Source organism: Marmota flaviventris, chromosome 13 (genome assembly GCF_047511675.1).
Source record: "Marmota flaviventris isolate mMarFla1 chromosome 13, mMarFla1.hap1, whole genome shotgun sequence".
NCBI classification, from domain to species: domain Eukaryota; kingdom Metazoa; phylum Chordata; class Mammalia; order Rodentia; family Sciuridae; genus Marmota; species Marmota flaviventris.
Window position 1 is genome coordinate 28,464,623 of NC_092510.1, and position 22,887 is coordinate 28,487,509.

Below are 22,887 nucleotides of genomic sequence, written 5' to 3' on the forward strand. Positions count from 1 at the left end.
TCTTGTTGGCCATTTCCTGACCCACTTTCCTCCACCACATTCTTCCGCTATGATGTTATGCTTCACCTCAGTCCTGGAGCAATGGAGCTGGCCATGTAGGGATTGAGGCCTCTGAAACTGTGAGCCCCCCAAATTAACATTTCCTCCTCTAATTGCTCTTGTCAAGTTTTTTGGTGGCAGCAGCAAAAAAGCTGGCTAAAACAATTATGCATGAGTGCATGACTATTTTACATGTATTAAAGATGTGTGTAAACACAGAAAATTTAAGAGGATAACTTTAAAAAATGAACATACATTCTATTTTTTTCTGCAGCCTTGGCACATCTATCTCTAGAAACCAGTGACTCAGACCATACCTGACAAAGGCCATATTTAACCTTGCAAAAACATGTCATACATGGAAGAAATGGCCCCTTGATAGTGTCACTCATGAGAATGTATGTAAGGAGTCCTCTGCACTTGGCTTCCAGCTTTTCCTTATTTATACACTATTTGATTTAATTAACTAGCTCACCTAGCATTTTTTAGTCAGAAAATAAGTGGGAAACATAGATATGATTGAAAGTGTTTAAATGACACGGTTCAATTACACTTTCCTCACCTTTCCACAACCCTCTATGTATTTAGTATGCAAACTTATTCCTTAGAACACATTTTTCATAAAATAACCAGTAATCATGTCTCAACAAAAAACAACCTGAGATTTTTATCTACTGAAAATATGTTTAAAAAGATAGTATACTGACATCAGATGAGCTAATGAATAGCATTGCAAATCTTTTTCTCAAGAGTATTTAATGACATGGAATACTTTTCATTATAGGTTATGTGGACAAGAATTATCCACAGCTATGAATATGTGTTGATATGCATGTATAAGTCTATATATCCATATGCATAGATATTTGTAAAACATCAGAAGGGAAAAAATTAAATATTAATCTCTGATTCTATTTACATGTGCATATCTATGTTTCTAAATTTTCCCATTTATGTGTGCATGTGTGTGTGTGTATTTATTTATTTATTTCTGTGTTTTCTTAATCGATGTGCATTACAGGATCAATTAGAACAAAATGTTACTAAGAAAAGAAAGAAGCCAGAGGTGGGTGGGGTGGGGTGGAGTGGCATGCGCCTGTTGTCTCGGCACTGGGGAGGTTGAGGCAAGGAAATCACTTGAGCTGCGAAGTTTGAGGCCAGTTTGGGAAACATAATAGGACCCTGTCTCAATAGCAACAACAACAAAGGATGCGGGGGGTGGGGAATGGAAGGAAGGAAGGAAAGAAGGAGATGTTCTGTCTCTGAGTTTCAGGCTTCCTTGGGACCATGTGATTAGAAACAGCACTCCCACAAATCCACCCTAAGGGAACTTTTTGTTGGTTATGCTCCTTATTTTTTCTCCCTTCCCAGTGCTCTTCTTTTTTCTTCTCTTTCCCTTCCTAACCCTACATCATCAGTACAGGACTGATGTTTTTCCAAAGGGTATGGTTCAAACAGTGGCAGATGTTTGTACAAACTCTTCTGATAAAATTCACTTTGAAAATGAATTGTTTTTCTGGTTGGATTCTGGAAAGGAGGCAGATGACTAGGCAATGGGTTATTATTGGCTCTGCCTCAAACTCACCAACCACACCAGAGACCATCACTAAGGCCAAACACTCTTAGACGATTCCCTTTCTCAGCACCTGCAGCCAACTGGAGCCCCAGCAGAACATCCAACCTACTAAGATGTTTCATTGTTCCCTTTAAGGGCACGAACACCTCTACAAGCGACCAATCCTTGGATTGCTTTGAGATATAATTAAGCAAATTGTCCATGATGCATATTCTCCTAGAGTAAATATGTATTTAGTTATTGAACAACACTGCACAAATTTTCAGGAGAGTGGCTGACATTCTTCAATCCATCTGAGGATAATGAATTGGGTAAGAGATTTATATGCCCAAAGAGTGCAACTAATTATAAGCCCCAAATAGCACTAAGAAGTACATAATTCAAATAGGCCTTGAACTTAGAATTGCTTCAAATAATTAACATTCAAATACAAAATGGATCTTCTGACAGCTTTGCCAAAGCAGAAGATTTTTCTGGAAGGCTCAATGGTGCTGGGATACAAAGTATTTGGTTGGGGAGGTTGTTGATGCTTTTCAATCTTTTTGTCCTCACTGGTGTCCAAGGACAATGAATAAATATTTGAACTGGCAGTAATGAAAATGGCGCAGCTAACAATGGGGCACAGCCCCCTGGAGGGATATAGTAGTAGCAGGGATCTGAATAAATAATGGAAATCATTGTTTACAAATGTTGGCTAAAAGAGGCTCAGTCCTCCACTGGACTTTACCAAGTCCTCTGGTTCCAACGATGGGATATCATAATAGGCAAGCTGCTTGTGGATCCCATGCTTCTCTGGGTAGTAGCAGGTGGAAGGCATGAATGAATGTATGCACCTGATTTATACAAGGAGGGCTCACCACAGCTGCATGTTCACACATGTTTTTCTTACATTTTAGGGAGAAAAACACAACTTTAAAAATAAGATAATTATTAGAAGGTAAATAAAGTACAACCCTTTCTTTGAAAAAAAAATGCACGAATTCGGCTCTAAAATGTAAGCTCCTTGAAAAGAAGGGTTTTGCTTTTTGTTTTCCTTCATCTCCAGTACCAGATGCTCCAGGAACTAAAATAAATAAATAAATTCAGATTAAGGGCAGAGAGTGAGGAGACTATGGTAGAGAAGAGAGGTCCTCATTTTGCAGGACTAGCTAGGGAAAGGGAGTTTCAAGAATCAACATTGAGTAGAGATCAGAATGTTAATAAGGAGCTGGCCATGTGAAGTTGTTCTTCTCCCCTTTTTTAAAAATTCTTTTGGCCATGTTGGGGATTGAATATCTGCATGCACTACCACTGAGGAGCTTAATTCCCACCCTTCTTATTCTTCTATTTTGAGGCAGGATCTCACTAACTTGCAGAGGCTGGTCTTGAATTTACAATCCTCCTGTCTCTGCCTCCACATCACTGGGATTAGAGGCGTGCACTGTCCTTCCTGGTCAGGCCATGTGAAGTTCTGAGGATTGGGCACACTGGTCTGAGTCCAGGGAAAGCTAGACCTGTTCATCAAATCGGCTAGTGAGGATGAGAAAAAGGAAGAGAATAACAGATGAGGCCAGGGTCATGGACAGGACCAGATCAAATAAGGTCTTATTGATCTGAATAAGAGATTTATCTTCTAATTCAGAAGTAATGGGAAGCTTTATATTTTAAAAAAGTTCTAATGTAATCTGATTTACCATCCTTGTGCTATGTGAAAAATGGCTCATTTACCCATGGAAAGTTATACATCCTGCTAAACTAAACCAGGATTTATTATAACACATACATAATATAATAGTTGTAGATGGATACAATACCTTTATTTTATTTTTTATGTGATTCTGCTTCCCACATGTGAGGCGAGCACTCTGCCACTGAATTGCACCAGCCCCACGAAGAACACTTTTTAAAGGAATATGTGAGAGATGAAATGATCAGGTATCAATTCAGTCTGTGGCTGCAGTAATGGAAAACTCAAGATTTGAGAGAAGCCAAAGTAGTGAAGTCAAAATTAGATGACAAGATGTTGGGGAGTGGAGGGAGACCAAGATGGTTCCTGGGCTGGTCTGGGCTGGAGTACAATACATGGATGAGAAAAGAGAAGCTCTTGGCTGTGAAATGGAGTTGGCGGAATAAACACACACTTAACTGGTCACATGCTTACTCCATACCCTGTTTTGGCTGTTATCAGGAATATATGCAGGCAATAAAGGAGAACCCTGCCTTCAAGGAATTTGCAGTCTGGTGACAGGACAGTAATTAAAGAAGACAATTAGAGAGAAACCACTGTGCACGGACAAAATATTTGGTCAGGGCCCCAAAAATACCAAATCATGATTCTCCCTCTCTCTTCCCACTTAATTGGGCTTTTACTTCTCTTTCTTAATAAATAAAAAAATTTAAATAAAAAAATTCAGAGCATTCTTAGTATACTTGGGGTTGCCAGGTAAAATGCAGGACTGTATGGGAACATTATAATTTTAGTGCAAGTTTATAAATGGAAAATAAACTTGCTGGAGAAAGAGAACACAAAAAATCATCTTGGTCTTATTTTGATTTGGGGCAGATTAAAACCAAACCAAACCCAAGAAGAACAAAAAGAAAGTAATGATAAATGGAATGGAATGTAGGTTTAATGTTACCTGTGTTTTCTGGGACATCTCTAGAGGAAAACTCGACTTAAGTAGTCCCAGGGAGGTAGTACCCCAAAGCAACTGATAGAAGTAAATGAAAATCCTTCTAGATAAGTAAAACCTTAGCCTAGACCTCAAAGTAGTCTCATATGTCATTTTTTGCCAGGAAAATGGACATGGTTTAAAGACATAAACCACACAAAGACATCAGTCATTACGAGAGAAAATTAGCAGAAATAACAGATGGCAGAATCAGGTGCACAGAGACTACAGATCTTGAAATTATCTGACAAGAATATAAAAATACCAAATCTTTAATAGTTTTAAAGAAAGAAAGGTATCTTGAAAAATATTAAGGGATTAAACAGTTTGGTAAAGAACCAAATATAATTTTTATAAGAGAATGGTATGAGATTCAGCATCTATAATTCAATGGATAGATTAAATAGTAGGTTAGGCATAGCAGAAAAAGAATTAGAAACTCAGAGACAAAGAAAAGATGAAAATTTTAGCTCGTAGAGACAAAAAGAATACAGGTACTGGTTGTGGTGGTTCACACCTGTAATTCCAGTGACTCCTCGGGAGGCTGAGGCAGGAGGATGTAGGTTCAAAGCCAGACTCAGCAACTTAATGAGGCCCTAACCAATTTAGCAAGACCCTGGCTCAAAATATAAAATAAAAGTTCTGGGGAGGTGGCTCAGTGATAAAGTATCCCTGGTACAAAGTAAAAACAAACAAACAAACAAACAACAACAACAAAACACCAACATAAAAAAATGCGGGAAAGCATGGTTAAAACACAAAAAGTTAGAACGATAAGGTCTAACAAATGACAAAGTTCCTAAAAGAGAGAATTAGAGAATAGGATGAGTCAATATTCAAAGAGAATAGAATGCCTGAGAATTTTCCAGAATCATTAAAATACATCAATTATTGGTTCCAGGAAGGAGCACAAATAATATCATTATTATGATTATATTAATTTAAAAAATAATATGAAGACCCATCACAAAGAAATTGCAGAATACCCAAGAAAATAATCATTAGCTTCTGGAGAAGGATTCAGGGATAAAGTATGCAATAAGAAAGAAAACACTTTGAGAAAAAGACTTGAAGATTTGGTGGATGAAAGAACATTAAAATCCTTTGAAAGGTTGATGAAGGGCATGAAATAAAAAACCCAGAAGGGAAAACTTAGGTCCAAGGCCCTCGGCAACAGTTGTAAGTGAGGGCACTAAGCATTTTGTTTGATTTGAGTCATCTAGTTCTCCTGATTGAATGTATCTTTTCCCCTGAGCTTCCAATAAATTTTGTAAAGATCGTCCCTGGTGGGGATACAGTGAATGATGTGCCCTAGTAAGGAAATATGCAACCATTGTTCCTAGTGTTATGCTCCACATGAATTCATTCCTTCCTCAAATATATTCTGAACCCTATTATATATTAGGGATACAATGGTGACATGTTCCTAGTACAATACGGAACTTAGGGCCTGGGGAAAATGCAGCAAATAAAAAGATGTTGCAAGGGACAGTGTATGGTCAGTGTCACTAACAGAATCATGAACAATTTGCTAAGAAGAGAATAGAGCAATAAGTAAGGTGGGACGTGTGTGTGTGTGTGTGTGTGTGTGTGTGTGTAGGGGAGGCACAGGATAGTGAAGGTGTCAGTTAAAGAGAAGTCCCTTGAAGCAGCAAAGGCTTGGCTGAGACCTGAAAGATAAATTACAGGGAGGACAGAGAGAGAGAGAGAGAGTGGAAAAGGAGAGAAAGTTGTTTCATGTGGAAAAGCCTGAAGCTAGAGAGAGAGCTAAACCTATGGAGAAAATTCCTTTACAGCTCATGAGCTGGTTTGCGGTGGTGCATGCCTAAAATCCCAGCAGCTCCAGAGGCTGAGGCAGGAGAATTGTGAGTTCAAAGCCAGCGTCAGCAAAAGCAAGACACAAATAGGACTGGGGATGCGACTCAATGGTTGAGTGCCCCTGAGTTCAATCCCTGGTACCGCCCCCCCCCCCCAAAAAAAAGGCTCATGAGTTTCTTCTTGATGAAACTGTAGAGTGATCATCAAGAGCTTGTCAAAATACAGCATAATTGCCCTCAACTTAAAACATACATGACTGAAAATAGAAGGACGGTAAAAGCACCAAGGTGGATTGCAAAGAGCCTGAGAGAGCTAGAGTAAAGAATAGATGCTGGGTCCTGAGGAAGCAAGAAGAGATGGGAGAGGAAGGCTGATGAGGCCAGCCGCTGCACCATGAAGAAGTTTCTATGTCATGCTTGGGAGTAGGGATTTCACTTAGGGCCATGGTTAATCATTTTAGATTTGTAGGCAGCTGCCACCGTCAGGTTCACCTTTTAGAAACAACAACATAATTATAGTGTAGGGAATGGATTTGGAGATGTGAGAGAGTCAAAAGAGATTGGAATTAGGGAGATTAATTAGAAGATCATTGCTGTATCCAAGAGAAGTACGCCAGCAGCCTGAACTAAGGTGTAGCCAAGCCAGGTACCTCATAATGACGTTCTGGCCAATGAGGGATAATACACGCAATGGTGGTCCCATGAGATTATATTGCCTAGTGATGTCATAGCCATCTTAGTTTGTGTAAGCACATGGTAGGATGGTCCCAGAACTACAAATTCACCTAGTGATCCCCTTCTCAGACCTCTCCTCATTGTTCAGTGATGCATGGTTGTAGCTGAGATGGGTAGATTTAGACAGAGTGAAAAATATTTAGAAAGTAGAAATGACTTGGTAACTAACTTGTGGATAAAATTATGTCACAAAAGACAGTTTCCAGTATTAATACCTGGTTCCTATGGGTGCAACCCTTGAATGAACCTACTTGAAAACAGGGTCATTGCATGTGCAATCAAATTAAGATGAGGTCATACTGAATTAAGGTGTAGAGGTGGTGGAACCTTTAACAAGTGGGGACTAGTGGGAGGTGGTTAAGTCATTGGATATGTTGCCCTTCAAATAGATAAACTTCATTTTCTTAGGACCCTGATTAGTTCCCAAGAGAGTGAGTTATAAAGCAGCATTCTCCCCACTCTCTGGCTTCCTGCTTTACCATTTGATTTACCATTTACCTTTCTCATGAACTCCTACTATGATACAAATCATTGAAGCCACCTAGTCTTGGACTTCTGATCTCCAAAACTAGGAGCTAGGCAAACCTCTTTTTTTTTTTTTATAAAGTACCCAGCCCCAGGTATTTTCTTATAGCAATGAAAAAAAAAAACTGATTTAAACACTCAATTATTGTCTAACATCACAAAGAATGCAGATTTGAGAACTTCTGCTCCCCTGAATTTCAAGTGATTTCTCCATCTCTTGTCAGTATAGCCTTTATTTAAGATTACACTTTCTTGCTTAATAAGAATATTCACATACTTGCACTAAAAAACCTATACCATGCAGGCTTATTATGCTATTCAAGATCACTGACCTCCTACTGATTAACAAAGGCTCATATCACATTTTCAGCTAAAGAACATCTGTCTAGGCTATAGGCCTTGGGACCTTTCAGCTGGGCCTGATGTCAACAGCCTTGCACTAACAGTTACCCAAATCATTAAATTAACGACCCTCTGTCCCCCACTTATGGGATCTCCAGGTTAGTTAATCATTGCAGTTTTCATCTCAAGACCTTGCTTTGCATCTCTAATCTTTTTAGGATTCTTGCCAAAGCTAAACAGCCTGTTGCAAAACAGAACAATCCTTTAGACTCTGAAATAAGTGCCCATTTCTGGCAGGAGCCAGGCTAGAGGAGCCAAGAGGACTGGGTGTTCAGTCCCACCAAAATCATATCTTTTATTATTTCTCTATTCAGACAGACAAGGGAAGGTTGCAGCAAGCATAACCTTTCATTTCCTGTCTTTTGGGGTTCACATACTCAGCATCCAAGGAAATTCTCCAAGTAAAGATATTGTTGAAAAAAAGAGGAAAACAGGACAACATCCATTTATCTCCTTTGTTGCTTAAACAGAAACAAAACTGCTGAAAAACAAAATTTTATTCTCCAAAAGACATATTTTCTGGTCATTACTTTTTGCCCAAACTGCTGGTTTGTGTAAGCAAACCAGAGTTTATGTAAACAAATCCTGTTATCTGAAAAACAGAAAAAATCTAACAGCCATCCTGTATGCTTTGCTCTTTTAAAAAAAGTTGCTCATATTTTTACAGAGATATTTTGAAAGACTCTGCCTATTCATCATCCGGCATATTTTAAGGAAGTGATGTTTTCTTTTGTGTATCTTCAAGTTGCTATAGCAACTGGATCACTTTCTACTCATTAATCAGGAGGCACCAGCCAGAGAATCTATCCTTTCCTCCTAGCTTTGGAGCCTTTGTCTATTGTTCCACCTTTTAAAAACGTCACAAAGTTTGGAAGTGGGGTTTTCTTCAAAAATGTTTGTCTTGATCTGAGAGTTTTGCTGCGTTCGGTGTATTTTTATCACTGTGCATTTTCTCCCGTGTTATTTGATGACTTGTGTGGAACACACAGCATGTTTTGATTGTCCTTTTCTCTGTACTTCTAGGCTTTTATTTCTTACAGCTATAGGAGGCTTTGCTAAGTCTCCAGAGTTGTATGGTAAATCATACAGAAATCCTTCCATTTTGTTCTTTCCATTTGTTCTTCCATGGGCTAGAAATGTCCTGTAGTTAAAAATGAGCTTTGTTTCCTTTAATGTTCTTTTTGAGTGTCTCCTTCTCAGAAGTTTGCAATCTCATCTCAGTTTTCACTAGTGGCACTTGGAGCTGCTGAAACTGTGATGAATGATCAGTACATGTTGTAATTATTTGGTAGACTGAAGGACTTAGTGACCATCTTCCCTGTGTTATATACACTCCTCTGAATATGCGGTTTGTATATCAATTGCTGTCTGACCCTACATGCCATCCACAGAAGGGAAGGCAAGACCTGAGAGTTCCACTGTCTGTAAGGGACTGACTGGAATCTAGTTTTCAGGAATGATTTGTTTGGCCAGCACAATGTTGACTGACCCGCACTATGTTTAAATAAATCAAAAGATTTGGGCTATGGGGTATAGCTCAGCAGCAGGGTGCATACTTATCATGCATGAGTCCCTCACTTTAATCCCCAGCACCAAATAACAATCAAAAAAAAATCACAAAAGTCTGGATAACTTCAAGTTTTGCATGCAATAATGGATTGGGACTGAGTAACAAATGACTCCTGCCAACCGAGATATTACTGTGGGCCTCAGTTCCCAGCTGGCCCACTTAACCTTGGTACATGCCAGTACATACTTGAATTGACCACCCTTGATCTTGTTCAATTTCTACCTCTCCCCAAGTTTTACAGATACAGGAAACTGAGATCCAGAAATTTTCAGGGACTTAACTAAAGCCGAACAGCCAATTAGCAGTAGCTTGAGAAATAAATGCGATCTTACTGGCCATTAGCCCAGTGCTTCTAGTTATTTGATCAAAACTATGTCTTTTATGTTTCTTTATCTGACAGAGTGGGGTACACATGAGGTAATCAGGAATTACGTTTTACACTGTCCATGGCTGAGAGCTATACATATCCGGGCCGGTTTGCTTTGGGTAACAATACAATATTTGTCTTAAAAACAAACAAACAAACAAAACAAAACAAAACAAAAACCCAAAAGACAACAACTCAGTATTTTTTAGAATAAGAAGGGAATTCTTATCTCCGTGATGAAGAAATAACGTCTCCACATGATACATGTGTGTGTGTGTGAATATGTGTGGGGTGGGATGGCGGAGAAAAATGAAAAGATCCTCTCAGCACTCAGTTCTCCAAACATAGGCACTTTGAAGATCATTCTAATGTAATATGTTCATCTGAGAGCTAGGAATTCAGAGTCTGAGAAGTACATTAGAAGCAGCACAAAGATGAGAACAAAGCTGGTTTATCTAGAGAAGGCAATGAAAGATGGAAATAATTTCACATTATTTGCTTTCCCATCAATTAATATAGTACATGTCATGGTCTCTGGCATAAATCAGTCTATCCACCCTCCAGGTCCATGTTAGAACACCTTGGGCAAAGGCGGCCCAGAAGCATGCACCTGTGTGTTTGTGGGAGTTGAGCATGTGCGTGTGCTCACACATGTGTGTGTGGACTTTGAGGAGGGAGGGCAATGCATTACTGAACAAAAAAGCCTATCCTCTTCAATTTTTGAGAGCCCTTTCTCATTGTATTCATTCTCCAAGAGAACAAAAATTCACAAATAAATTCTAGTTGTTTTGAAGTTACAGTAAATAAAGAGAAAAGTTGGCCATCGCCACTCAGGCTGTGGTAATAGTTAATTTAAATGATTCATGAGGAAACAAACATTTCTAATAATAAAAATAAAAGCTTAGCACCTGCCAATGAGTCAGGCCACCACTGAGATATTATGTCTTGTGGGCTGGGAGATGCGTGAGCATCTACAATGGCCTTAACACAGGAGCTTTGTGATAAGGGAGAAAGGATTCCGAGGGTCAGCCAAAGACCCAGGCTTGACAAAGCCAAGCTCTTCCTCCTAATGAACCTCATGTGACCACTCTAACAGCATTCCAGTGGCACTTAGGTCTGAAGACAAGAGGGATTTCACAGTGTGATTAAGTCTACACAATAACACATGAAGTAGACAGCGGGCTGACAATTATCTGCCAAATTTGAGGAGAGTTTTCCCCATCCCGAAATACCTCAAATTGGCTGCTTGCGTAGTATATGATTCTTTCGGATAATTGCTGGCTATCTCTCTCCTTCATTTCAAGTTTTATGGGCCTGATTGTTTTGTGAAAGCTCTTCTATTCTCCTTCTCTATGGCATGGAAACACCCCAGGACTGATTTTCAGGGTTCACTTAGAATAAGAGCTGCATTTTATGGGGTCGGCTGTTTTGCTGTCTGGTGTGTGCCTCTCAGACACCACAAAGATGCTGTCTCCAGGGCCATTGTTCTTCCTGGCATTTTGCAACCCTCCAGGGGCCTTCATTCACGTTGGCAGGTGATAAGCTATTTTCAAGTCACGGGTAATCATAGTAATTCAGCATTTTCCCTTATTAACTCCTCTGAATGGGGAAGGTGCAAGGAAGCCTCACTGTCTCTTTTCTTAGGTTTAAAGCTTTTGTGCTCCAGATGGGCTAAGTCATTAGTCCAAACAGATTCAATGAGAGAGCATCTCCCAGTCTTTCTAATGGTCAAAAATTGCATCAGGAGACTGCTCAGCATTTTTTTCTGTGCTTTGAGGGAAACCACTGGCCTTGCCAGAAGGCCATTGTTACTTTCACTCCTGGTTCTTGAGACACACTGAACGATAGATGGAACAGTGTGCGAGTGTTTGCTCTTGACGATGAGGCAATTTTCCTAAGCATGGATACATGTTAGGAGTCTCCAGTATTTTCTAAAATTTTAATAATGATAGAAGCAGGTGGGGACAAGTTTGACTACAAAAGGTTCGTGTATTTTGGCACGTAAACAAAAGGGAATAGGATTTAGTTTCCATAAAAATACCACCATGAACACAGAGGTTCTTTACGAATACTGTGAAAGGGCTTAATGAGAAGCACCTGGGGACACCTGAGATTTACCCAAGCCACTGTGATTCTTCCTTTGGGCCCATTCCTGCCAGTGGTGTCTGCATACTATTAAGTACATGTCATTATTTTTATGATTGACTATTTATTCACCTAATAGTTTTACTTACAGCTTTGTCACATTTTTGAGGAAATATATTCAGCTGACTAGATGGATATCTCTAAGCCTTATGCTGCCATTCCAGTATCATCTACAACTGGCAGATTACTTAAATATTGTACTTTCTTTGATCAGGGCTTACGTTTAATGTATCTAACGGGAAGTTTGAAGAAATTTTCTGTCTTTATGATAATTTTGAAAGCCATCATTCCAAACACCTGAAAAAGTGGGCAGGCATGATAAGATAGGTATTAGATGGAATTGTAAATCAGAAGAAAATCATGTGGCGTAAGTGGACACCCAGTGCTAATCATTCCTTCCCTTAGATCAAATGCCTGATAAAGGACGAAACATAAAAGTAAAGCTGTCCTGGCTAAACTGGGTGTAGGGGCTGGTAGGAAGGCAAGGGTGGCAACCCATCCTCCCAGCCAGCACCTGCGGCTTTAAGATGAGGATGTGAAGGACTAGTACCAAATGACTGCCCTAAGTAAGGTGAGCTCCTTCAAACCATTCATCAAAGATTCACCTTTCAAGACTCTACCATTTACATGTTTAAAAATTACAGTGGAGCACGTATGTGTGGTGAGCGTGGCTCCATGTGTAGATTATACAGTAGTAAGTATAGGAGATGAATTCTCTCCCTGCATGGAAATTACATTATAAACGAGGGAAGAAATACAGCACACGAATTGAAAAAGTCAATAAAAAATTTAAATGTCAGATAATTGCATACAATCTGCCAGGATTAAAGTTGGATGATTGGTGTGTGTGTGTGTGTGTGTGTGTGTGTATGTGTGTATGTGTAGAAAGAGAGAGAGAGAGGGAGGCTGGGTTTGGTGCAGTGAGGAAGTCTTTTAGGAAATGATATTTAAACTGAGATGGGATGACAAGAAGGAGACAGCCACATTATATCTCAGCCACATTAATATCTTAGGAAAAGCATTCCAGGTAGAGGCAACAGCCAGTGCAGAGGCCTTGGACAAGAATGGGCTGGAGGTTATCAAGACCAGGACCTTCTAAGTAGCTGGAGAGTAAGGGTGAGCAGAGGGGTGGTCACTCTGATGAGGTCAGAGATGTGTAGGGGACTAAAGTTAATAAGAATCTCTTGGTTAATGCACATATCTGTCAGTTGTCAGGCATTATTGGAAGTAGTTCTAGCTACTTCTGGTTCGAAGCAGACATAGGATTCCCAAATGAAATATGCTTCTTGGCAAAGCAAAAGCATAATGTCCCATCAGACAAGGTGTTCTGTCAATTGGGCGAGACTCTGATGCTTTCCCCTGTCACTTTCTATGTTCTCAAGGGGCCTATCCCATTAATGCATATTTGAGTACATAATGTGACACTTGGACAATGGCTTTGGGTAACTGTCGTTAGCCATTTGTACTGTGGTAAAGTTGAGCAGTTACTAACTTTGATTCTGATTTGTATTTCAACATTTGAGGGTGTAATTACCATACCTAGTCCCAAAGAACAGTTGACGTATTTTATCTTTAAGATCTCAATAGGTCATGCTTCCCATTTGTAAAAGTTTTCAGTTGCTCCTTTGTCAAGCATATAAAATGAATTTACTTCTGAACTGAGACCCTGTATGCCAGATTTTTACAGTCTTAAATATAGTATTTTATCACTACTATAAATGGTTCTTGATTCACCTCTCACAAACCCTCTAGTGCTGGAGGCAAAAGTCCTCCCTAATTCACTTGTCTCAATTCATATAAGATTTCTAAGTTGAAGTCAGGTCATTTGGATAATATTTCAAACATACAGACTGCATTTCTGCTAAACACAATAAATCTGCAATTTTACAATTGGCTTGGGCAGCTAGCATGATTGTATTAGACTTTCCAATAAGCAACCCTTCAAAATAACTTCCTTTCTCTTTTAAGACACCAAAACTGACCCAAAGGCTCCATGTCATCACTCAAATATTGGGGTCATTTTAATCTAGAGTCAACATTTTTAGGGTGATTTATTTTTCTAGTGGAACAGCTAGGTTTCTAGCAATTATTTGAGGGCATAAAATTCCATCATGATGATAAATCAAGCTGTCAGCCTTTTCTGGTCCAAATTAGAGGTTAGAGAGATGGAGAAACTTTTCTACTCTGGCATTCAACCACTCACATGTCCAGGTTGTACTTGTTATCCCTGTGGAAGTGGTATCACATCTCTCCTTGGGTTTGCTCTTGCCCTGATGACCCAACTGAATGGGGACTGTTCTCATGGGCTTCCTGATCCTGGGGACGGTGAAACAAGGAGCTAAGAGCATCCCTGGTGTGTTATCTTTCTTTTGCTATGAAAAAATACCCAAAATAATCAACCTAAAAGGAAGAAAGATTTATTTTGGCTCAAAGTTTTAGAAGTTTCAGTCCACAGTCCCTTGCCCCATGGCTTTGGGCCTGTGGCAAGGCAGAAAATGTGCAGTAGAGTGAAGTTGCTCACCTCACAGTGGCAGGAAGCAAAGAGAGAGGAAGGGGACAGAGTCCTAATAACCCATTAACGGGTACAACCCAAATAGCCTAACTTCCTCTCACTAGGCCCCACCTCCTAAAAGTTCCACTGCTTCCCAACAGAACCATCAGCTGAGGACCAAGCCTTCAACACATGAGCCTGTGGAGGACTTTTAAGATCCCAGCCATAACACCTGGGTTACCTGCCTGGTTAATCAAAACATTTTTCACTTGTCTCTCCTAATAGTAGGATAGTTTATAAACACTCAGAACAGTATTTTTATGGAAAAGATTTGAGGGAGGGGGAAATAACATTGGTCTCTATAGATGTCCATAGGCATAGATAGCTGGGAGGGAAAAGGTTTGATTATTTTATAGCAAATAATTGCTAGAAATCTAGCATTTCCACTAGAAAAATAAATCACCCTAAAAATGTTGACTCTAGATTAAAATGACCCCAATATTTGAGTGATGACATGGAGCCTTTGGGTCAGTTTTAGTGTCTTAAAAGAAATCTTTCTTCCTTTTGAGTTGATTATCTTGGGTATTTTTGTCACAGCAAAAGAAAGCTAACACACCAGCGATACTCTCAGCTCCTTGTTTCACAGTCTCCAGGATCAGGAAGCCCATGAGAACACTGAGAGAACAGTTCCCATTCAGTTGGGTCATCAGGGCAAGAGCAAACCCAAGGAGAGATGTGCTTCCACTTCCACAGGGATAACGAGTACAACCTGGAGATATGAGTGGCTGAATGCTAGTATCATCAGTGAGAACATCACGTATATTTGGAGATGGCAGCATGGATACTTGTCTTTCAGTCTTCAACTCGGTCCTTGGCCAATTTGGGTATAAGTGAAGCATGTCCCTGAGTCCACTGCCTTCTTCAGCTTGTGATGCCTATTCGTTCCCATTCTTCCTATAATGCCCTGGGCTGGCCTGTTGTACTGCAAGTTGAGCAGAAGGCTATTGGGAAGGATCTAGCCAAGGTTCCCTGCTGGGAATTCTCAGGAAGACTTTGTGGAAAGGATGAATTTGGGCTTCAACCAAATTACCCTCCTGTTGACTTTTGGAAAGCTACAATTATGGGCTCTAGAGGTACAGAGGCAATTTACAGACACTCTTTGTTGGCCCAACTCTCAGCTGGAGACTAGCCTGTTGAGCAGCTGGGTATCAATGTGCAGACGTTCCTGCCTCACCCACACTCAGCTCCTCTCTATTCTGATGTCTGTTTAGTGAGTTAAATCAATTTTTCTCTCTTCAACCAGTGAGCTTGAAGCTCTTCCTACCATCTGGTAAAAGACTATGAAATGACAGTTTGGCATTGGCAAAAGGAGATGGAGAGTTGGGGAGTGGAGTTAGGACAGCTAACGATGGGCACAAAAGCCATAGATAATTCCTGATGCCCTACCTGGTCACAGACCCCATGCTCCACACACTATGGCACACAAGTTGTGTTTGTGGCCTCAGATATGCCAATAGTCTCCTTATGATGGCAGATGGGATGGGAAAGGAAAAGGCTGGAAAGGAGAAAAGGCAAATGAAATTAATTTTTTAACAATAGAGACTCGGTTGGGGCTGTAGCTCAGTGGCAGAGCTCTTGCCTAGCATGCATGAGGCACTGGGTTCTGTCCTCAGCACCACATAAAAATAAACAAATAAGATAAAGGCATTGTGTCCATCTCCAACAACCAAAAAAATAATAATAATAATAGAGACTCATGGTTCTTTTCTCTTGAAGAACTCAAGATTTGGTCGTCTTTTTCATTTTCATTATAATCTCTAGGGCTCTACAGGGAAGTAACAGGAAAACACCTTTTGTTATGTTCCCTTTACAAAACAGGATAGAATGTAGAAACAAGTAGTCATTGGGATTTGTCCAAGATTTTCATCGTGGTGAAAGACGAAGATGAAGAGATACTGTTTGGGACCCCATTTTGCACATTCCTGTAAAACCCAAGTTTCTGAAGTTCTCATCATCATTGATGGTCGCATTCTTAGATTTGTTTAAACTTGATAGATAAAGGTTGGGGTCCTGGTGGCCTAAGGATTTTAGAAAATTTGAAGATATTTCACTGAAAGGAAGCAACTTAGTAATGGTTTTCCAGTTTATTCTAAAGCACACAAAAGCGACATTCCTATCAGTTTCTAGATTTTTCAGTAAGAGCCAAATCCTTGTCCCTACACAGGGGAAGTCCAGTGTTGGAGACCCCACTTTGCTTTCAGGAATGGCAGACAGTTTTCTGAACCCCTCCCTCTTGTGTGCTGGGTTTACCACATTTTGCGCTTTTGTTTAACTAGGTTTATTTTGGAAGTACTTGGCTCAGCTCTCTTTCTGCAAGCCTACGTGATCCAGACAGACTTGGCTCACAGCTCAATTTCGCAGGTCAGTTACACAACAAGTAGGAGGAACTTTGATGATACCAGGCTCCAGGGGAAAATAGCACAATAACACCAAGAGCCAAGAGGATGAGCTAATGGCTCTAGAATTGAACTTAGGCTATCTTGCCAGTGTGTCCTTCTCTCCCAAAACAATAGGAATGTGAATAAGAATATAGGAAAAGGAGCAAGGGAAATGTTAGGAGGCACAATTAAGGAACCTAAAGAATGTCTACAGGAGCAACACAAATGCAGCAGGTCAACTTTCTGTGCTTTTCTGTGCTTTCATATATATATTGTCTAGGAAAATGGTGGACAAGTGCAGTCTACTCTGGAAAAACTGCAAATATTTGGATGGTTTGTAGGTTTGAACCCAGGTGGTCCTACTTTTGAACTTGGCTATAAAACTTGGTAGTTATGCAACTGGTCAAATTATATAAGGTTCCTGGGCATTGGTTGTCTCACCTATGAGATGACAGTAAGGATTTTGAATAGGGAGGGTTATATTGAGGAGCATAGATCATGTTTGTAAAGTGCCTACCTAGCCAAGCACCAAGCATGAAATGAACAAGATCTAATTATTATGATATAATGTATCTGCTTATGCTTCAGCTTCCATCCTCAACAAAAATATTTAAAATATGATGTTGAAATCATCTGACATTTTATCCATCATAGCCAGTGATTTTCAACTCTGTACATTAGAATCAGTCAGAGAGCTTCTTAAAAATGCTAGTGCCTATAGGGCCTGATGGTACATGCCTATAATTCCAGTGACTTGGGAGGCTGAGGCAGGAGGATTGCAAGTTTGAGGCCAGCCTGGACAACTTAGTCAGACTCTATCTCGAATTAAAAAATAAAATGGGATGAAAAGAAATAGGGCTGTAGTTTAATGGGAGAAATCCCCTGGGCTCAACTCCTAAATAAATAAATAATAAATAGGATGCCTGAGCCTAGCTTCATAGCAATTAAACAAGGAACATTGGCATTGGGTATCAGCAAAGTATTTTATGTCTCCCCAGGTGATTCTAGTGCACACTCTGGGGCTGAGAAACACTGGCCTGTCCCATTTAATGTGAGTTTCTAGGAGCAGAGAACAAAACTTATTTATCTTTATGTCCCCATTCTTAGCCTAATGTAGAGGCTTAGTAAATATTTCTTGACCTTCACTCAAAAACAGAGAAAGTTTTCCATATTCCCAAGACTTGCCTCCTATGAGCCAATGCATTTTTTGGGCAGCAGATGAAAGCAAGAGATAACAGCATTGTTACTCTCATGATGGAGCTTTGCAAAACAGGAGAAAAGAAGGGGCGAGCCCTTTCAGCCACCAGTTTATGTGTTGGCCACACAGCATTGATCACTGATCCCCTTTCTGAGTCCTTACAGAGAAGGGAGATGGCAGAATACATTGGGAACTGTATTGGGAAATTCAGTCAGTTAAAACAAAAATAAAAAAGTGACTTTCTTCAACAGGACACTAGCAAGGTCAGAGGGGCAGAGAGAAATCCTGCAGTGAAGCTCAGTGGTCACACATTTGTGGCTAAACCCTCCCTGAAGATCTGAGAAAGGTTAGTTTCAGAAATTCCCATGGATCCCCAAATCTATGGATGCTCAAGTTTCTTATATAAAATGGCATAATATTTGTATAGAACCCATGCAATCCTCTCATATGCTTTAAATTATCTCTAGGTTACTTACATCTAATATGATATAAATGTTATAAGTAGTCCTTACACTATTTCATTTAGGGAATAATGACAGGAGAATATGTACATGCTTATCACAAACACATTTTTTTCCTGACTATTTTCAATCCATGGTTGATTGAATTCATAGATGAAGAACCCACAAATCTGAAGGATCAGCTATGTTTCATGTACAAACATGTGACTTGAAAGTTTAGAATATACCAGCAACAGCTGGGTCTGGTGGCACATGCCTGTAATCCCAGTAGCATGGGAGCCTGAGTCAGGAAGATCGCAAGTTCAAAGCCAGCCTCAACCTGGGCGAGGCACTAAGTAATCCAGTGAGACCCTGTCTTCCCCAGTAACCCCCTAATATATATATATATATATATATATATATATATAGAGAGAGAGAGAGAGAGAGAGAGAGACTATACTTCCCCACTCTGTGATCTTGGGCATGATCATGTGACTTGCTTTGGCCAAAAATATGTGAGCAGATGCTACAAAGTGCCACATCCTAAAGAAACCTTCAAGAGCTGTCTGTGCTTTGCCTCGCTGTGACAAGGCAGTGGCTGCTCTCTCATTTCCTGAATTCAGGACTAGGCAGAGTGGAGTTCTCAGTTGATCCATGATGAAGGTGTAACATGAGAGAAATAAACTTCTGTTGCTTGAGATTAATGAAACTTTATTGCAAATAATTGAGATTTGGGGATTGTCTACTACCACAGCACCACAGCACAACCCTGTCCACCCTTATGCATAGGTATTTATAATAAAGAGCTCCTAAGCCAACTATTTCCTGTGCGAAGGCAGAATGTTGAACAAAGTTATACAAGATTGTTCACAATTGACTGTTTTCAAACTACTCTATCACTTTCCATATGCATAAAATTAGACAATTTTCAGCTACTTCTCTAATCCTCCGTATCCCCATCTATAAAATGGTGGATGGTGGATAAGAAAGCACATCAGTTCCAGGAAGAGTTGGCAAAATGCCAGGTAAATGATGATGCTCGATAAATATTAGGTTAAATAGTCCTATTATTTGTGGAACAAATTGAACAAATGATGGGAAAGCAGAAATCATAAAAGTATGTCATAAATATTTGCTAAATGAATTAAAGAAAAAGTGCAAAATGAATGAGAGACAAAAAACTGGGAAATGTCAACTGCAAAGTCTTTCAACATTGTTCTCTCTTTGTAAAAGGTTCTATAACTTCTTAAACCCCACCTGGAAAATGAGGTATCCTTTAGAGAATGGGGAGAGAGGAAGGTGCTAGTGAAAAATAATTTTTAATGATCAGTTTATGTTTTTTAAAGTGGAGCTTGCCTCTCTTTTCTTCAGTAAACTGTTTTGTTTTGTTTTGTTTTTGTACAGGAGATTAAACCTAAGAGTGCTTAACCACTGAGCCACATCCCCAGCCCTTTTTATATTTTATTTTGAAACAGCTTCTCACCACGTTATTTAGGACCTTACTAAGTTGCTGAGGCTGGCTTTGAACTTGGGATCTTCCTGCCTCAGCCTCCAGAGCCGCTGGGATTATAGGTGTGTGCCATCACACCTGGCTCTTCAGCAAACTTTTGACAGTGCATTTATATTCTAGACATTCATCTGCAACTGACTATATTTGGTCTTTCACAGAAAAAAGGCATTTTGAATGTCTCTTCCCCATGAATCCTTGGAGATGATGGTGGGTAGCCACTGGGGTCATGCACTATAAGCTGGCTAAATGGCACATGACACACAGGTCCCTGGAAAGAAGGCTCTATGTTACTGAGTTCCAATTTTAGAATCAGCAACTTTCTTCCAATTTAAAGGAGATACTGTGCTTGAACAGATTTTATTCTACAACACCTTTGGTTTGGAAGGTGCCCAAACTGTTTGATGTTGTTCTTGTTTCTCTGAAAGTTTGTGGGAAGGGTCCTGTGGGAGATGAGTACAAAGTAAAATAAATGATGATCTAGGATTACAACATGTGATTCAAAAACTCTGCATATCTGCTTCAATAGAAAACTAAAGGGAGAAGTTCATGTCTCAAATGTCTCCGATACTTTTTCTTCCATGAACTAGGGTGTCAATCTTTATTGATAGGAGAGTGAGAGAGTAGCAAGTAAATGAGGTTTGTTCTCTCAACCTAGGATCTGAAGCTTGGATTTCACATGGGTTATGGTGGAGGGCAGAGGAGTGTCTCTGGCCAATCAGACCCCTATGATAGAAATTCCTTTCCTATACTGCAAAAGAGTCCCTCATGGAGGTGAATGGAACTGGAGAGAAGTAAAGTGGTGAGGACAAAGCCAGAGCTGATTGAAAACATGCTTGTCTACTTTCTCAGTTTTGCTGCTGAGCAGATCTCCCCATCTGCTCTGTTCCATCTAAGAACCTTCCAGATGTAGGCTCTGAAGGCTCATAGCTTTGGGTAACCACTGACACCAAATTAATTTGCATGACCATTCTGAACATTTTTAGTCTGATTGGTAAATTCAGTTATATCATTGGGCACAAAGCTGTAGCCAAAGAGTACAATGACTGTACTGTGTATGGCTAAGGAAAGGGGCAGAAATAAGACTTATTTTACCTTTTTATTATTCCAAAAAGCAAAATTCTCTGCTCTGGAGTCAGAAGGGAAAAACATTAAGTGGCATAGATAGAGAAGTCATCAAACTCATGAATGTTAGTCTTGGGTTATCCTGGGTCAAATCCTGGTTCTTACAGTTACTAGTCTAATAAATTTACACATGGTGCTTCAGTGTTCTGAGCTTGATTTCTTCATCTGCAAAGTGAGAACAATAATTATAACTACTTCTTAGAGTTAAGGGAGGTAATATACTAAAGAACGTAGCATAGCACATGGAATATTGGTAACTGTTCAATAAATGCTAGCAATTAAGTTACTGTTTTAGTTATACTATCCAAAGATGGAAGAAAGGGACATTAATGGAGTGCATTCTAACATTGAAGGCCTTTTCTTTTAAAGTCAGATTTATTGATATATTATTTTCATAGTGTAACATTTGCCCTGTCTGGACACAGTCATGTTGTTACCCCAATAATCAAGATAAAGGACATTTTCAACTGCCCTAAATAGTCCCCTCAACTAATTTTAAGATGATTTGTATAAACTACAGTCATTTATTCAGACTTCTTTAGCGGTTACCTAGCGTCTTTTTTCTGTATCAGAACCCCGTCTGAAATAACACATTCTGTTTAGCCCTCAAGTCTTCTTAAGCTCCTCCTGGATGTGACAGTTTCTCACTCATGTCATGAGCTTAGTTTTGAGGAACATTCTGTAAAATACCTCTTTATTGAGATTTGTATAAATGGCATATGACACACATTTTTCTCATGATGCGACTGGAATGATGGGCCACAACTTCTATGGAAGACCACAGAGGTAAAAAGCACTATTCTTAGCATATGCATGGAGGCTGTATACCATTAGTAAGATTTACCACTAGTTGATGTTGACCTTGATCAGCTCTATTAAGTCAGTGTTAGTAGAGTTCACCATTGCAATCTCTAAGTCACCATGTGTAGCCCCCACTTAAGAAGTAGGGAGTAAGGCTCAGAATTCCCTAAAAGAGGAGTACCTAAATGCATTATTTGAAATTTGTCTGTGTGTCAGATTTGTCTCCTTTCACCTACTTAATTTCCCATAATATTATTTTCCCCATAATATTGATTTTTCTTTCTGACTACAGGCCAGTTGTACAGATATCTCAAACTCTGGATTTATCTTGTGATTATCCTCAAGCAAAATAAGATTTTCTCAGTCTCAGCCTTCTTGATGGTTTGGGCCAGGTGATTATTGTGGATATTTTCCTGTGCATGGTGCAGCTGCATTCCATTCTTGACCTCTACCATTAGATACTAGTAACAACTTCTCATTCATGACAATAAAAATAATCCCCAAACACTGATAAGTGTCCCTTGGTGTCATAATTGTCCCCAGTTGAAAATTACTGGTCTGGATGCTTTAGTCAAGAATACCTGATGATATATCTGCTTGTTAATGTATCACATCAGGAGACACGGTGCCAAGTTGCATGGAGCTAATAACAATGGTGCTAAGTGTAATAACTTGTGGAAGTTGGTAATCAGCAAATCTCTCCATTGTAATTAACTATTAATTCTGGTGGTACTTTAAGTCTGTGTGATTATCCTGTTGCCCAACGATTTTCCACCCAATGATTTTAGCACATGTTGGGAATTTAATGTTTCTCCCTTGAGTCAATACACTGAGGGATGCAAAATGATGATTTCCTAATTTTTTCCTTTGCCAACTGAAACTTTTCTGAAAAAAAAGCTTTCTTTTTTATTCTATTCCCCTCCCTCCTCCTTTTCCTTCTTTAAACACCACTATTGATGCATAGGTTTTTAAAAATTAATTGTATTGTATTTCTGCATAAAAAGCATTTCAGTGCTCAAATTGTCCCAAATTTGGCCAAGGGAAGACCATTCACACAAAT

General features: G+C 39.6%; 1 protein-coding gene across 2 annotated transcripts in view; it reads right to left on the minus strand.

Moving 5' to 3' along the window:
* The window catches only part of Pcsk5 (proprotein convertase subtilisin/kexin type 5), a 434,410-nt gene that overhangs the window by 57,618 nt on the left and 353,905 nt on the right, over positions 1 to 22,887 (minus strand). The gene's annotated exons all lie outside the window — the stretch shown is intronic.